The following is an 18,579-nucleotide window of genomic DNA, read 5'->3' on the forward strand; positions in this document are numbered from 1 at the left end:
TTTCTGTACTCTAATTTACTGCTACACTCTTCTCTGCATCTGGAGATTCCTCCGGTTCGTTTGATCTTTCCCCCGGTAGGTGACTTTCCAGGGTGCGGGATCCCTTTCTCCTTCGCAGTTCCCCTTCGGGAGCGCCCGTCCCGCTTGGATTCACCTTCTCTCACTCTCCTCTTTTCTCCCGTTCTGCCCAAAAATGTCACGAACTTCTTGCCGTTATTGGAGTTTAGGGTCCTCTGCCAGCGATTGGTTGCTGTTCTGTGCGAGTCATTTATTCTGTAGATGTGCTTTTTTTGTTGTGTTTGTGGGAGAGGGCGAGCGTGTCCCCCTACTCCTCCGCCATCTTGTCCTCTCTCAAGAATCGAATTTTTACCCCACGTAGCTACACCATTTCTCAGCACTCTTTACAGATAATCCATATCTTCCCATTTATTGAAGTATCACTTTAAGCATATTCCTAAATTATCAGACATAGTTGGGTATTTTCTATTCTTTTGCATTAAGTCTACTATCTCATCAGTTATTTGCCATCTTTGGCTATCATTGTGAATTTCTCTTTTTTTTCATTTCTATCAGTTTTTGCTTTATGTATTTTTAAGCTCTTGTATTAAACGCATAAACATTTGGGATTGTTATGTACTCTTAACTAATTTATCCCCATGTCGTTACAAAATGACTTTCTTAGTCCCTGGTAATATTCTTGGCTCCCAAATCTACTTCATCTGATATTAATATACCCCACTCTAGCTTTCTTTTCATTAGGCTTAGGATAATATATCTTTTCCCATTATTTTACTTTTTAACTTATTTGTGGCTCTCTATTTAAAATGGATATCTCTGAGTTCCCTGGTGGCCTCGTGGTTAAGGATTTGCTGTTGTCACTCCTGTGGCACAGGCTCAATTCCTTACCTGGGAACTTCCACATGTTGTAGGCGTGGCTAAAAAAATAAAATTACAAAATAAAATGGGTTTCTCATGAAGAACATGCATTTGGGTATTGTTTTTAAAATTTGATCTGAAAATCTCTGCTGTTTAATTGGGGTGTTTAGGCCATTCACATTTAAAAATTTATTGAAGCGAAGGCGTTCCCATTATGGTGCAGTGGAAATGAATCCAGCTAGTATCCATGAGCATGTGGGTTCAATCCCTGGCCTCACTCAGCGGGTCAGGGGTCCAGCATTGCCATGAGCTATGGTGTAGATCACGGACTTGACTCAGATCTGGCATTGCTGTGGCTGTGGTATAGGCCAGCAGCTGTAGCTCCTATTTGACTCCTAGCCTGGGAACTTCCATATGCTGCAGGTGCAGCAAGTAAGTGAGTAAATAAATACATAAACTTATTGAAGTGAAATTCACATAATGTGCAATTGGCCATATTTAGTTGAACAATTTCATAGTATTTGATACATTCACAATGTTGTGCATCTGCCACCTCTAATTCCCAAATATTTTCATCATTCTAAAATAAAACCCCTTACCCATTAAGCAGTTTCTTCACATTCTCCCCTCAGCCCCTGGCAACCACTAATCAGCATTCTATCTCTATGGATTTATCTGCTTTGGATATTTCACATAAATGGAATCATACAATATGTGACCTTTTGTATCTGACTTCTTTAGCATAATGTTTTGTGGGTTTATCCATGTAAGCATTATTTGTACTTCAGTTCTTTTTATGGTTGAATTATATTCCACTGTATGTATACACCACAATTTGTTTATCTGTTCATTTGTTGATGGATGTTTGGGATATTTACACCTTTTGGTGAATAGTGCTGCTGTGAACATGTCTGTACTTGTACTTGTTTTCAGTTCTCTAGGCGTAGAACTAGGAGTGGAATTGTTGAGTCACATGGTAATTCTTTGCTTAACATTTTGAGGGCCTGCCAAACAGTGGTCTACAGTAGCTGAAACATTTTACATTATCACCAGCAGTGTACAAATTTTCAAATTTCTCCATGTCCTCACTAACACTTATTTCTTTTATAAATTATAGTTATCCTAGTGGATGTGAAGTGGTGCCTTATGTGGTTTTGATTTGCCCTTCACTAATGACTAATGATGTAAAGCACCATATTTAGGCCACAGCATTTGGAGGTTTTTATTGTAGCAGATTAATCTACAGGCTAACTTATACAATTCTAGTGTGCCACTCAAATATTACCATTTTCTGTTCCTGCTGTGATAAAGATTGGGAAGCACCATGATCTGCACCATTTTTTCTTGGTCCCTTTTGCTAGCCCCCTCCTCACTGTCATCAAGGGGAAAATCCTTTCCCTCATATCCATCCAGATATTTAGCTTATTCTGGACCCAAGATATGGGAATGCCTCTGATTCTTACAGAAAAATTGAGCATATAATTAGTGTTAGCCAGAGGAAACCATTGCCTTGCCTTGGGCAGCACCTGGCGTGAATTTTGGCAGGCCCTGGTGTTTGAAGCCCCCAGGATTCCCCCTCTACCAACCCTTCAGGATTCCAGCACCCATGAAAGACTGTACCTGCATCATGGGTCGCCCTCTGCCATAGTGCTTCAACTGTTTCCTTCCTATTTGGGAGACAGCCGCCTCACTCAAGACGACAGACTCTGTTTCTGCAGCCCTCACAAGTCTTTTTCTCCTGCTATGCCTGACCTGAGACAAACAGCGACACCAGGACAAACGAGTGTCCCAAAGTTTATCTACCAGCCTCTGAGGCCAGCTATAACGAAGGCAATGAGCTGCCAAAAGTAAGGTGAACTCTTAGCTTGCTGGCTCCCTGGACTACCATCTCCAGAGCGCTCCTCTCCTAGGAAGATCCTCCCACCTCTGGGGCTTGAATCCTTCCTGTCGCCCCTCCTCTCCTCTCCACCACTTCCCCTGCTCCCCAGTTCCAAGCTTATTCCTTTCCACCTCTGATTTCAGTGCCCTCCGTCCCACCCCTTCCCCTAACGCCCCTTCTCTGTGCAAGAGCACCACTTGGAACCCCAGCCCCAGCTCGTCGCGCAGATCAGGGTACGGGGCTGGGTTTGGCTCTGGGGCGTTTCCAGGATCTCCCCTTGCGAAGGTGACAGCACTCTGGGCATTGGCGTCTCCTTCCTAAACTACGAGCCCCAGAGGCCTTCGCGCTCGAGCGATTCCAACCGTTCCCCTCCCGCAACTACATTTCCCAGGGGCCACTGCGCCCGAGTCGGTTTTGTGACGTCGCAGCGTTGGTGCCACGGTTGTCTCGGGTGAGGCAGGTAAGTGCTTCTGTCGGATTCCGGGGGCACTAGGTGTTGCTGCGCGACGCCCCAGAGGGGCGGCCTGAGTGGGCCGAGGGGCGGTCTGTCGGTCTTTGCGCGGGAGTGTGCCCGCGTCTGTCCGGTTTGTTGGCTTGCGTTCTTCGGTGTGCCCTCTGGGCTGCTCCTTCGAGTGTGTGTTAGTTTCCTAATAGCGTGTGTGAAGCCCTAATAGCTTGTTTGTGGGGGTCTCCGTGTGACCTGGTGTAGTGCGTTACCACGTTATCTGTAATTAAGGCGACATTGTTGCGGCCTGTATGACCGAAGCCATCACCAGGTTGTGAGAGTGTGTGACCCTCTGTGGCTGTGCCATTGTGAGCGTATGACAGCTTTGTGTGACAGTTACTGGGACCACCCTTAATAGCCTAGTGATTAATTCCCTGGTGATCCTGAAGTTCCTGAACATTTTCTTTCTCTCTGCTTGAAAAAGCGGCTGCCACTGCCAGAACGGGATCGGGTGAGTGTCTGAACATATGGCTTCCTTGAAGGGAAGGCTGGAGCCTTCCTCCCTACATTTCTCTTCCTTGTAGCGTCTCTCCTAAAAGTGGGCTCAAGATGAGATTTTCTTGTGGAAGGTAGGGTCTGGCTGCTTACTGCTTGGAAACCAATGGACAGCAAGGTTGGTGGAAAGGAAAGTTTACTTTATACCCGAGGGAGGCAGGGGTGGGAAGGAAAGTGAAATCCTCCGCAAAGGGCTTTTAGAGGGGGCGTTTTGGAGACGTATATAGGGTGGAAGGAGAAGGCTATTTGCAGAACAGCATAGTCAGCTTGAAAATTGGTCATGCGGTGGTCTGATCAGTGTTAGCTTGATTGTTTTGAGTACAGTTAGTGTTTAGTTCCAGGGTGGATTGTTTCCCATTTCTTTGAGGCCAGTTCTCAGAATTGTGGCGGCAGCTTATGTCATGGCTACAGCCTGGTCATCGTTTAGGTAACATCTTCCACCTGGTGGGAGTTTCAGTCTCCACAAAACAGCTGGAAGGATATCTGCAGGCCTTGAGGAAGATCTAAAAGTCCTTGACTTTGTTTTAGTGACAGAACTGTTACTATTTTGTCCTGTTCGACTGCTTTCCTTTTTTTTAAGTAGCCGTGCCCATGGCATATGGAAATCCTTAGGCTAGGAATTGAATCAGAGCTGCAGCTGCAACATATGCTGCAAACTGCGGCAGCACAGGATGCTCTAACACACAGTGCCTGACCAGGGATTGAACCCATACCTCCCCAGCAACCCAAGCCGCTGCAGTTGGGATTCTTAACCCACTGTGCTACAGCAGTAACTCCTTGACTGCTTCCTTTGCTTCTGTATTTTCTCACTTCTCTGGTTAAACTTATTCTTTGTCTAAAGTTTTTCTGCAAAAGGCGGGAGAAGGACCATAGGACCCTGCTCTGCTTCAATCCTCCTTTTCTTTGATACTTAGTCTTGAGGAGGAACAGGTGCAGAACAGGTATGGGAATAACGGTTTGGATACAGAGGTTACTCATAAACTTGACAGAGGATGTCGGTTTTGTTTCCATTTCTGTTTTAGTTTTTCCCAACTCTTTCAAGGAATGGGGCAATAACCCCTCTGGCTACTTCCTACTGAAATGGGACATGGTCCTGCCTAATTTGGGGAGTGGACACAGAGTTGGAAATAATCTTGAGTTCCAGGTTTAGCATCTATAGTTTGTATTATGAAAGCATTACCTCTCTCTTATGTCAGGTACTATGATTGTTTTGTCATAGTATCTGACAAATATTTGAAACTGTTACAATGAGGATAATAATCAGAATGCATCTTTGTACTATTCTCTGAATGTATTTTTTTCCCTAACAGCTAAAGCAGATGCGCAATATATATTTAATAGGCCACAAACAGGCTGTTTTGGTTAGTCCAAAGTTCAAAATTAAAAAATAATTTTTTTACAATGTTCCTTTGATTTCTGCTGTACAGCCAAGTGACCAAGACACCCATGCACACACTTTTTTTTTTTTCATTTTCCTTTGTGTTCTAACCCAAGAGGCTGGACACAGTTCCTTGTACCTGTATAGCAGGACCCCACCACCCATCTGTTCTAAATGTAACAGTCTGCATCTACTAACCCCAAACTGTGTTCATCCCCCTCTCTCCCCCTACCCCCCTAGCAAACACAAGTTAGTCCTCCATGTCCATGATCTGTTTCTGTTTTGTAGATAGGTCATTTATGTCGTATTTTATTTTATTAAAAAAATTTTTTTTTTGGTCTTTTTGCCATTTCTTGGGCCGCTCCCACGGCATATGGAGGTTCCCAGGCTAGGGGTTGAATCGGAGCTGCAGCCACCGGCCCATGCCAGAGCCACAGCAATGCAGGATCCGAGCCGCGTCTGCAACCTACACCACAGCTCACAGCAACGCCGGATCATCAACCCACTGAGCAAGGGCAGGGACCGAACCCGCAACGTCATGGTTCCTAGTCGGATTCGTTAACCACTGTGCCACGACGGGAACTCCTATGTTGTATTTTAGACTCCACATATATATGGTGTTTGTCTTTCTCTTTCTAACTTACTTCACTTAGTATGAGAATCTCTAGTTCCATCCATGCTGCTGCAAATGATGTTAATTTATCTTTTTTATGGCTGAGTAGTAGTCAATTGTATATATGTACCACATCTTTTTAATCCATTCATCTGTCAGTGGACATTTAGGTTATTTCCATGTCTTGGGCTATTGTGAATAACACTGCAGTGAACATAGGGGTACATGTATCTTTTTCAATGAAAATTTTGTTCGAATATATGCCCAGGAATAGGATTGCTGGATCATATGGTATTTTTGTATTTAGTTTTTTGAGGTACCTCCATATTGTTTTCCATAGAGGTTGCACCAATGTTCATTCCCACCAACAGTGAGGAAGGGGTCCTTTTCCTTCACATCCTCTCCAGCATTTGTTGCTTGTTGATTTGTTAATAATGGCCACTCTAACTGGTGTGAGGTGGTATCTCATTGTAGCTTTTATTTGCATTTCTCTAATTATTAGTGATGTTGAACATTTTTTCTTGTGCCTGCTGTATGTCTTCTTTGGAGAAATGTCTGTTTAGGTCTTCTGCCCATTTTTTGATTGTGTTTTTTTGTTGTTGTTGACTTGTATGAGTTGTTTGTGTATTTTGGAGATTAAAACCTTTGTTGATTGCATCATTTGCAAAGATTTCTCCCATTCCATGGGTTGTCTTTTTGTTTTTTTGTGGGGAGAAATCTTCCTGATGTATTTTCTAAACCCTAAGGAAACTATAAGTAAGGGGCTAGAGGGAACTGGCTCAGCAGGTCATGCATTAACTGAAAGAACAAGGTGTTGACTTTGGAAAACCGGGTCAGTTCAAGTCAGAAAACTGCTCAAGCAAACACTGTTCCTCAAGATGTTATTCATAGATAGCTGATGCCAGCCTTATCGATGCCCTTTAGAGTAAAGGTCAGAGTTAAAATTCAACTGAGGAGGCAGAGGGCCTTGAGGTTTCTATTTTCTCACATTGTTTGCCTTCCTGAGAGCACAATAAAGACGTTGAGGCATCGGCATTCTGGGCTCTTGACCCATGAGGTCTTGAGTCCGTCGGTCCCATCTTTAAACTTTACTCTGTATATATGTCTTTCTTTGTTTCTGTTTAACATTTCTTAAGCTTTGCAGCACCCATCCTTTGCCCCTACTCACTGAGCTGGTCTCAGCAGGTTTCCTTTGCTGTGCAAAAGCTTTTGAGTTTAATTTGGTCCCATTGGTTTATTTTGTCTTTATTGTCATTATTCTAGGAGGTGGATCAAACAAGATGCTTGCTGTGATTTATGTCAAAGAGTGTTCTACATATGTTTTCCTCTAGGAGTTTTATAGTATCTGGCCTTAGATTTAGGTCTTAAATCCATTTGAGTTTATTTTTGTGTATGCTGTTAGAGAATGTTCTTATTTCATTCTTTTACATGCAGCTGTCCAGTTTTCCTAGCACCACTTATTGAAGAGACTGTCTTTCCATGCTGATTCTTCCAATCCAAGAGCATGGTATATCTTTCCATCTATTCATATCACCTTTGATTTCTTTCATCAGTATCTTATAATTTTCAGAGTACAGGTCTTTTGTCTCTTCAGGTAGGTCTATTTCTAGGTATTTTATTCTTTTTTATGTAACTGGGATGATTTCCCCAATTTCTCTTTCTGATCTTTTATTGTTAGTATACAGAAATGTAGTTGATTTCTGCAGTTGACATTCAGTATTAATTTTTTATCCTGCAACTTTACCAAATTCACTGATGATCTCTAACAGTTTCTTGGTAGTGTCTTTAGGACTTTCTAGAAAATCTATATATATCTAGAAAAACTATCTGTAAACATTGATAGTTTTACTCCTTTTCCTTTTTGGCTTCCTTTTATTTATTTTTCTTCTCTGATTGCCAGGGCTAGGACTTCCAAAACTATGTTGAGTAATAGTGTGAAAGTGGACATCCTTGTCTTATTCCTGATCTTAGAGGAAATGCTTTCAGTTTTTCACCATTATAAGTGATGTTAGCTCTGGGTTTGTCATAAACAGCTGTTATTATATTGAGGTAGTTCCCCTCTATGCCCACTCTCTGGAAAGTTTTTCTCAGGAATGGATATTGAATTTAGTGAAAAGCTTTTTCTGCATCTGTTGAGATGATCAAATGGTTTTTATTTTTCAGTTTCTTGATGTGGTGTATCACACTGATAGATTTGCAGATATTGAAGAATCCTTGCATCCCTGGATAAATCCTGCTTGATCATGGTGTATGATCTTTTTAATATATATTTAGATGTGGTTTGCTAATATTTTGTTGAGAATTTTTGCATCTCTGTTCATCAGTGATACTGGCCTATAATTTTCTTTTTTTTTTTGTGGTGTGTTTGGTTTTGGTATCTGGATGAGCTGGGAGTTTTCCTTCCTCTGAAATCTTTTTGGAAGAAGAGTTTCAGAAGGAGGAGTTCCTATCGTGGTGCAGTGGAAACAAATCTGACTAGTATCCATGAGGATGTGGTTCAATCCCTGGCCTCACCCAGTGGGTCGGGGATCCGCTGTTGCCTTGCCTATTGCCTATTTATGGAGCATGATAATGACTGTTCAGGGCTGTTCAGGATCACAGATATGGCTGGGATCCCAAGTTGCTGTGGCATAGGCCAGCAGCTGTAGCTCCAATATTTGACCCCTAGTCTGGGAACCTCTATATGCTGCTACAGGTGTGGCCCTAAAAAGCAAAAAAAAAAAAAAAAAAAAAAAAAAAAAAAAGAGTTTCAGAAGGACAGATGTTAACTCTTCTCTAAATTTTTGGTAGAATTCACCTGTGTAGCCATCGGATCCTGGACTTTTTTTTGTTGGAAATTTTTAAATCACATTTTCAATTCCAGTGCTTGTGATTGGTCTCCTCATATGTTCTGTTTCTCCCTGGTTCAGTCTCCGTAGTTTGTATCTTTGTAAGAATCTGTCCATTTCTTAACACTTGTCCATTCTATCGGAATACATAGTAATTGCTTATAATCCTTTGTATTTCTGTGGTGTCAGTTGTAACCTCCTTTTTTATTTCTAATTTTATTTATTTGAACCCCCTCCTTTTTTTTTTTTTTTTTGAATCCGGCTAAATGTTTATCAATTTTGTTGATCTTTTCAAAGAACCAACTTTTGGTTTCATTGATTTTCTCTATTATTTTCTTTGTCTCTGTGTTATTAATTTCTGCTCTAATCTTTGTGATTCCTCTCCTCCTACTAATTTTGGGCTTTGTGCATTCTTCCTTCTCTAGATGTTTAAGGTGTTCAAATTAAATCATGTATAAGCCAGTCCTGTTCCCTTTTGGTATCAGTACCTATTTATGGAGCATGATAATGACTGTTCAGGGCTGTCATTTTCTAGGCTCCCTGATGTCTACAGCTGTGAATCCCTCCTGCTTCTTTCTCCTTTCCCCCAATAGCCTTAGAAAATCCCCGGGAAAATGACCTCTTGTTGGAGAGAAGACAGGAATTGGAGTTTTGGTTTGAAGGTTCCTAGCACAGAGATTCACCTGAGTTGCAGACTTGGTCTTTAAATGTGATTTTACAAATGTGGTTCGGTTACTGACCAGAGTTCTTTGACTCTTTAATCAATAGCATTAGGAAATTGAAAAGAGGCCAGATGAGAAATTCATAGAAGGCTTCATGGGACTTGTGCTGCAGCACAACAGAGAGAAAACATATAACAAGTTCCCTTTTTCGCTCCCTGAGAGGAGGTGAGCTGGTTCTTTATATGGGGTGAGGGTAGGGGTGGCTTAGATGGTCAGCCCACCCACTTGGTGGTGCTGTCTGTGCAGTACCTTGCTTTTGCTCCTGACTCCACAGAATAGCAGTAGGGTTTTTGGTCTTTTTGTATCTCATTGTGCATAATTTGTCCCAACTGTAAGCAGTTATTTTTAGTCCCTTATGGTTTCTTTGTATTATGCTGCTGGAGGAGATGTTTGTCGAGGTGCAAGCACTGCAGGAAAGGGTCCCAGGTCCTAGCCTGTCTCAGGTTCATATAACCATAGAAGACAGCTGGAGTTCATGCTCCTCAAGGCTGCACTGTCTTACCTACAGGGGCCTAGTTTTGGAGTCAGAGAAGCCTGTATTCTATTCTGGGGTCTTTTACCTACAAGCTCTGTCATTTTGGATATGTTACCTTAACCTGGTTTCCATCATCTGTAAAATGGGGGAAGATACTTAATGTTGCACTTTTGTTTTATGGGGTTTTTTTTTTTCCCTTTTTTGAGACTCAAATGAGGGAATATATACAAGTTCTTACCTAGTTCCAATATTAATGATATCATCATTGCTATTAGGGTGATTTAAACACATTGCTTGAACATCTCTGGTGTGTATGCGCCCTGTTCAAGAGAGAAGGTTGTGAATTACATCCTCTTGAGCCTAATGCATTTTCTCTGGCAAAATACAGCCATTTTTTTCAAGGATTCAGGCTGCAGCCTGGTGTCTGAGGGACTCAACTCCAGCTTTAGGAGTTTTTAGGGCCTGAAGAACCTTCATGTATTATCAGGGGCCAGGGAAGGAAGCAAGAGTGAGTTTCAAATTGTGCATTTGGAAGCTGTAAGACAGTCCTGCAAGCCTTCTGTCTCCTTCTTGCTCCAAACTTACAGGACTCTACTCCCCATCAGAAGAGCCTGAATGGAGAAATTTGTAACACTTAAGCCTTAAGTGGCTTATAACATGGCCCAGATGAATTGTGATTTTCCCTCTTTATTCAAACACCATCTCATTTATCATGACTTACACTCAACATTTTGTGTAAAGTTTGCAATCCTGTTAGGTTTCTCTGAGCAGTTGATCCTCAATTCCTTACATTTCCAGGGAGTGAGAGCGCTAAAGATACATTCTCAGATTACCGAATTCCTACTCTTACCACCCCTACTCTCCCCACCCTCTTTTCGTGTATTTATTCATGAAACAAAGTCCCTACCTCCAGGGAGCTTTGTGTTCCGCACAGCCCTGATAGTGTGGACTACATATCTTGGAGAGAATTGAAAAGCCTTGTAACCTGTGTTGCCATGTGGAATATTCACTAGCCCATGATGCACTGGGACTGGCCAGCCAGAAAGACAGGACAGGAACAAAGCAAGGCCCTTAGAAGCACTCTTCTAAATCTGAAGTGAACCATTTCATTTCAAGAGTGGGGGAAACTGGGGAGTCGGGGAGGGGTGTCCCAGGATTTGAATAGGTCGTTTTGGAAGGTGGTCAGTGCAGAGCTCTTTACCAAGAGTTGAATCTGTAAGGCTCTAAGAATGACATATTCTCTTTGCATTTCTGAAGTTGGGATGCCTTTTTGTTAACCAGTGGTATCTTCAGTTTGATGAAATATAGTAACATTATCTACCTCATAAATAGTAGTTTTTAAGGCCAAAGAGGAGATACCTGAGAGAGACCTGCTTTAGGAAGAGTTTGAAAGATGGTTTGTGATTGAGGCTTTTAACACAGAGATGTGGTTCAACCCTGTAGGGGTTCAGGCAGGAATGAAGGAGAGGAAGCATGGGGTTCATTGTTATTTCTGAAGGGTCCAGCTTAAAGTTGACAGAGTTTGGGTGATGTGCAACGCTGAGTCAGCCTTACCAGCTCTCCATCATTAGGCTGTAGCGTGGCCCAGTAGTTATTTAATAGTCACAGATAAGGAACTAATCTCCTTGACCTGAAGTTTGGGGACTCCTTGGAAAGGTTCCCAAGATGTCCTTGAATTCTCATAAGTTGTATGTATGGAGTTGCATATTGGATCTTAGGTATATTTTTCTAGGGATTAGATTTAAAAAATTGACTTAAATTCCCAAAGAAATAAGCCTGTCTTAGTTCAGGCTGGTATAATAAAATACCATCAACCCAGTGGCTTAAACATTTCTCATAGTTTTGGAGATTGGAGGTCAAATCAGGGTGCTGGCTAGCATGATTGAGTTCTGGTGAGAATCCTCTACCAGATTGCAGACTAGCAACTTCTTTTAACCTCACATGACCCAAAGAGAGTGCTGTGGTCCCTTCATTGCCTTTATTCCTATTTATGAGGTTTCTATCCTCATGACCTAATTATCTCCAAAGACTCCACCTCCAGATACCATCATATTTGGGATTAGATTTCAAGATAGGAATTTTGGAAAGACACAAACATTAAGTCTGTAACAACTCCCAAAGTGTCAGGAACCTCTGAACTAGAATCCTAGGACTATAAAAACTGGCAAGTGTGTTTGCATTAATCTTGCCCTAAATCAGTACCCTATAGGAATTCCCTGGTGGCTCCGGAGGCTAAGGATCTGGCATTGTTATTGCTGTGGTGTGAGTTTAATCCGTGGCCTGGGAAGTTCTTTATGCCATGGGCACGGCCATAAAAAAAAAAAGGAGTGCCCTTGAATGCACTGCTGAATAATTTACATTTTATGCATATCATAAAACTTTGTACAACCCTAAATCACATTTAATTATTCAACGATCAGTTAGTTACAATTGAATATAGACTAGTTATTAGATGATGTTAAGTGATGCTAAGGACTTGTTAATTTTGTTAGCTGTGGTGCCATTTTATTAGGTTCCATTCTTTAGAGATGTAATCTGAACCATTTAGAGCTGAAATGTCTAATTTAACATCTAATTTAAGCTAGTTAGCAAAATATATATAAATCAAATATGACACTCTGTCAACCATCATTAAACATAGGTGATGAATATATGCTTGTCTATTGCTCTCCTTTGTATACGTTTCAGAATTTCAGGATTTCCTGCTGTGGCTCAGCGTGTTAAGGATCTGGTGTTGCCACACTGTGGCATAGGTTGCAGCTGCAGCTTGGATTCAATCCCTGGCCCAGGAACTTCCGTGTGCCATGGGTGTGGCCAAAGAAAATTTCGTAACAAAAATGTTTTGAAAAAGCATAGGTAGATTTTTTTTTTTAAGTTTTTGTGTTTTATTTTATTTTGTCTTTTTGTCTTTTTAGGGCTGCACCTGCAGCATATGGAGGTTCCCAGGCTAGGGGTCCAATTGGAGCTATAGCCGTCGGCCTACACCACAGCAGTGCGGGATCCAAGCCACATCTGCGACCTACACCACAGCTCATGGCAATGCTGGATCGTCAACCTGCTGAGCAAAAGCCAGGGATCGAACACGTGTCCTCATGGATGCTAGTCGGGTTCGTTAACCGCTGAGCCACGACAGGAACTCTAAGATTTTGTATTTTAGAGCAGTTTTAGGTTCACAGGAAAATTAAGAGGAAGGTTTAGAGTTTTGCCATATACCTCTTGGCCCCACATAAGCATAGCCTCCCCATTAACATCACCTACCAAAGTGGTGCATTTGTTATGATTGATGAACCTATCTTGACACATCATAATCACCCAACATCTATAGTTTACATTAGGTTTCACTCTTTGCGTTGTATATTACAGGTATCCATCATTACAGTATCAGAGTATTTTTGCTACCCTGAAAATCCTCTGTGATCCACCTGTTTATCCCTTTCCCAACCCCCATCCTGGAAACCACTGATCTTTTTACTGTCTCCATAGTTGCACCTTTTCCAGAATGTCATACAGTTGGAATCATATGAAAATGGCTTTTTTTCAGATTGGCTTCCTTCATTTCCTATTGTGCATTAAAATTCTCCTCCACAATAGCTCATTTTTTTAGCATTGAATAGTATTCTATCGTCCAAAATTACCACTTCTTTTTTTTTTGCATTTGTTATAGCAGGATTCCTACTTCATGGTGCCAGAATCTGTCTACAGTAGTCACTTTCCAGCTTAAATCTATTATTGTTTCCCTTTATCCACTGGATAATGACTGATCTGTTCTGCATAATTTGCCAGATGCTTCCTCATCTGGCCTCTGATTACCTAAACTTATCTCTCTGGACCCCATGTGATTTTCTTGTCATCTGCATAATCCTCATTCATTCTGCCACTTCTATGATACTACACATGAGGTTCCTTTACCTAAAATTAAAATATCTGTTACTGTATTCCCAGCTCACATGGGATTTATTTAATTTGTCTTTATTTATTCAGAGAAGACGTCATCATGCCTTACCCAGAGCTGGGTCAGGTGCTTTCTTCTGCTCTCCCCAAGCCTTCTGTTTTCTTAAAAACATTTGTCAGAGGGACCTTTTCCATTTAAAAATACTTTCTTTGACATGCTGTTTTTAGCATATTAAAAAAATACACAGATGTGGAGTTCCCTGATGGTGGCCTAGCGGTTCAGAGCTCAGTGTTGTCACTGTTGTGACGTGGGTTTTGATCCCTGGCCCAGGAACTTCTGGCCCAGGGCATGGCCAAAAAAGACCCCAAAACACAGATGTAATTTTTATTATAATTTTTTAATGTAACTTTTATGTGATTCCCTCTTATCCCTACCTCTGATACCTTCAAACTCACTATGTCCTTAAGTTTAAGTGCCTCTTTGTAAAAAACAAAACAAAAAACCCCAAAAAACCACAAATGTCTTCTGCTGCTTTTATTTTTTATTGCTTTTATTTTTAATTTACATGAGCAATATATGACACAATAGACTTTTATAAAACTTTTTTCACTCATCAAAAACCATGTCCAGTTCTTTAGTTTGTACTGCTCCATAAAATTCCACCTGATTTTATTTGGCCAGTCCCTGAGTGATGGATACCAGATTGCCTCTGATCTCACAAACAAACTCCACCCCTCCAACAAAACAGTGATTAAATTTTTATACTTATCTCTTACAGAAATGTGACTTTTTCTCTGGGGTATATACCCAGGATTGGGATTGCTGTATCATACCTAATTTATATTTAATTTGACCAGACCTGCCAGGCCACTCTCCACTATGGTTGAATATTCCTGCTAGTAGTGTGTAAGAGTTCTCCCTTTTCCACATCACTGCCAACACTTGGCATTATCCAGCTTTCTTATTTTCAGCTATGTATAAAATTTTACTTGCTATAAGGTTTCTTTGACTTGTTAAATATTTGGTTTTCTTATTCTTCAAAATTAGCTCATATCTTTTTCTCACTTTTTATTGGGGTATCTACTTTTTTCTTTTTGATTTGTATAGTTTAGTTGCATATTCTAGGTGATAGTCTAGGTGATAGTTACATGTTAGTGCCAGATGTTATAAATATCTTCTCTCAGCCTGTCATTTTTTTCTGGTAGCTTTGGGGTCCTGTGCTTAATAAACATTAATTTTGGCATAGTGTAAGCCATCTTTAAAATTCTTTTTACTTATACTTTGTGCTTTCTTGGATCTTGTGTTAAAGTCTCCCCAACTTAGGTCACAAAAATATTCTATAAGATTTTTCTCTCATTAGTAGTATCTTTCACAACTAGGTTTTTTACCCCACCCGATTCCCTATTTGTGTATCACTTACAATAGGAACCCACTTATATTTTTCTCATGTAATAAGCTAGTTTCCCAATATAATTTTCTAATAATTTATCATTTCATCACTGGTAAAGAGTATGTGTATGTGTGTATTTCCCTCTTCAGTTCCACTGGTTTTTGGGAAAGTAAGCAACTAGAGGGAAAGGTCCACACAGAACTGCCACCATTTCTGACACCAATTGTAAGTCTGAGGGGTTCTCAAAACTACCTTAAGTTTTGATAATTTTCTAGAAGGACTCACAGAATTTTCTCAAACCTTTTATATTCAGAGTTATGTCTTATTACAAGGAAAACAGATTAAAATCAGTCAAGGGAATAAGTGTATAGAGAAGAATCAAAGAAAAGTACCAAATGCAGAACTGTTGTCACTCTCCCTTTATAGTCAGGACTGTGTAACTTTCCCAGCATCACTTCTAACAATACATGCAGAGTTTTGCCAACCATGGAAGTTCACTTAAGCCTTCATGTTCAGAGTTTGTGTTGAGGCTCCAGCACAGGTATGACTGGTTGTGCACATGGCTAGTCTCTGTCTCCAGCCCCAGAGGCTGACTGATAATACATGCTCCAAACCCTTACCGTAAATCATATTATTAGCTGGTGTGGCTAGCCCCCATCCTAAGTCACATTGTGAGACTGACTATCCAGTGTGACCCATGGCCCCCAAGAAAACAAGACATTCTCATTAAGAATGACATCTCAGAGGTTTACATTGCCTCCCAGAAGCCAAGGGAAAAGGCCAGACTCTTTTTGGGCAACATTCAATTCTCCACTACATAGTCTGTTTGATCTTATGTCATCACAATGTTATTTTCATTATTTTAGGTTTGTAGTACTTTAGGTTTGGTAAGGGAAGTCAATTCTTGATATTTTTTTAAAGGTAACTTAACTATTTATTGCATTTTAGACTTTAGCTTTTAATATAAGATTATAAGATAGCTCAAAAAAAATCCCACTGGAATTTTATTTAGAATCTAATTGAATTTATGTATCAACTTGGAGAAATTAATATTTTTATTTTGCTAAGTCATCTGATCCAAAAACTTAGAATATCTACATTTATTCGAAACTTCCCCTTTAAGAGTTTAAAAGTTTTCCCATAGTGGTCTTGTGTGTTAATTATTAAACAAGTGTGGAGAAATTTTATTGTTTCTAATAAAAGGATCTTGAATCTAGCAAAGCAGCTAAATTCTCAGAGTTGTCTAATAGTTTACATGATCATTTGGTTGGATTTTCTAAGTGGATGAATCTAAATTTCTTCAGTCCTCACATATTTTGTCTTAGATCACTGTTTAGGAATTCCAATAATATGTTAAATAGAAGTAGTAGCAGGCATCCATATCCTAAATCTATGTTTAAAAGGACTGCCTTTAAAATTTCTTAATTATGTAACTACATTTTACCATGGAATTTTGTTGTATAAGTTACATTATTAAGAAAGGTATGGGAGTTTCTGTTTTGGCTCAGCAGGTTACGAACCCAACTAGTATCCATGAGGATGCTGGTTCAATCCCTGGCCTCACTCAGTGGGTTAAGGATCCAGTGTTGCTGTGAGTTGTGGTGTAGGTCACAGATGTGGCTCAGATCTTGCACTGCTGTGGCACAGGTCAACAGCCAAAGGTCCCATTCAACCCCTAGCCTGGGAACCTCCATAAGCTGCAGCCCTAAAAACAAACAAAACAAAACAAAAAAAAGGTACATCTAGGACTTCCCATTGTAGCTCAGCAGCTCAGCAGGTTAAGGAGTTGATATTGTCTTTGTGAGGATGTAGGTTCAATACCTGGCCTTGCTTAGTTGGGTTAAGGATCCAACTTTGCTGCAAGCTGCAGCATAGGTCACTGATGTGGTGTTGCTATGGTGTAGCCTTCAGCTGCAATTCCCATTCAGCCCCTGGCTCAGGAACTTCCATATGCCACAGGTATATTAAAACAAACAAAAAAAAGTACCATTTAGTTCTTTACTGGAGGTTTCCCCCCAAATAACTAATTATTGAATCCAATCAAATTACTTTTCTGCACCCTTCACATCCTAAGGAACATCATTGAGGTAGTACCTTTTTCTCTTATCCTGAGGAGGCAGGGTATTTTATTACTTTTCACCCTTATATCTTTGTCCTCTGTCTTCAGTGCGGGGCTTTCCTCTCACTGCTTTAAGTGTAGGACATTCCCAAATCCCTGTCCGTCCTAGGCAGGAAATGGGAGACCTATCTTTGAAAGCTCTAATCTCATTTGCTTGCTCTGGAAACTTTCTTGTATCAACAGGATATTTATAGTGGGTTAAAAATGGGCCACAAATCATTTGATACTGGCCCATTGTGGGGAGATAGGGCGTTCCTTATCTCTTGAATTTGGAATGCTCTTAGTGGTTAGCTTCACCAATAGAATATGGCAGAAGTAATGTTCTGTGACTTCTAAGGCTAGGTCATAAGAATCCTGGAGCTTCTGCCTAGTTGTCTTGGAATACTTACTCTTGGGATGCTCCATATTGGAACTCGGCCACCATACTGTGAGAAGTTGAAGCCACACTGAAGCAATATAGGTGTTCCTGGCAGCTGCCTCAGGTGACCTCCTAGTCAACAGCCAGTGATATGAGTGAGCCATAGAGGATGTCCCAAATTTGATAAAAGACATGAAACTACACATGCAAGAAGTTTAATGAACTGATGTTAATAAATTCAAGATAAACTTAGATCCACACTGAAACACAGTATACTAAAATTGTTGAAAAACAAAGAGAAAAGTCTTGAAAGCAAGCGAGCAGAGACTTGTCACAGACAAAGGATCCTCAAAAAGATTAGCAGCTGATTTCTTATCAGAAACTGTGGTGTTTAGAAGGCAGTGGGATGAAATGAAAAATGCTGGGGGAGTAAAAACACCCCTGTCAAGCAAGGATTCTATATTATTAAAATAGTCCTTCAAAAATGAAGGAAAAATTAATACAGTTCCAGATAAACAAAAGCCAAGAGAGCTCAACCCTACTAGACTGCCACTATAAGAAATGCTAAAAGGAGTTCTTAAGGCTGAAACAGAAGGACATGAGATAGTAACTCAAAGCTATACAAAGAAATAAAGATCCCTGATAAAGATAACTACATAAATGTATACATAAAAGCTGTCATTGTATTTTATTTTTTTAAATTTTTATTTATTTATTTATTTATTTTGTCTTTTTAGGGCTACACCCACGTCATATGGAGTTTCTCAGGCTAGGGGTCTAATCGGAGCTGTAGCCACCGGCCTAGGCCACAGCCACAGCAACTCTAGATCCGAGCTGCATCTGTGACCTACACCACAGCTCACGGCAACGCCGGATCCTTAATCAGCTGAGCAAGGCCAGGGATCAAACATGCAACCTCATGGTTCCTAGTTGGATTTGTTTCCGCTGCACCACGATGGGAACTCCTGTCATTGTATTTTAGATTTGTAACTCTTTATTTGATTAAAAAGACAAATACATAAAATAGTAATTATAAAACTTTGTCAGTG

The 18,579-nt window shown here is 40.6% G+C and overlaps 1 long non-coding RNA gene across 1 annotated transcript in view; it reads left to right on the forward strand.

Moving 5' to 3' along the window:
• Positions 1,289-18,579, forward strand: part of LOC110261285 — a 42,437-nt gene continuing 25,146 nt past the window's right edge. The window contains exon 1 of the long non-coding RNA XR_002345335.1: positions 1,289-3,215. This is a non-coding gene — a long non-coding RNA (uncharacterized LOC110261285). The remainder of the gene's footprint in view (positions 3,216-18,579) is intronic.

The sequence above is a fragment of the Sus scrofa genome, chromosome 6 (assembly GCF_000003025.6).
Source record: "Sus scrofa isolate TJ Tabasco breed Duroc chromosome 6, Sscrofa11.1, whole genome shotgun sequence".
Classification (NCBI taxonomy): Eukaryota; Metazoa; Chordata; class Mammalia; order Artiodactyla; family Suidae; genus Sus; species Sus scrofa.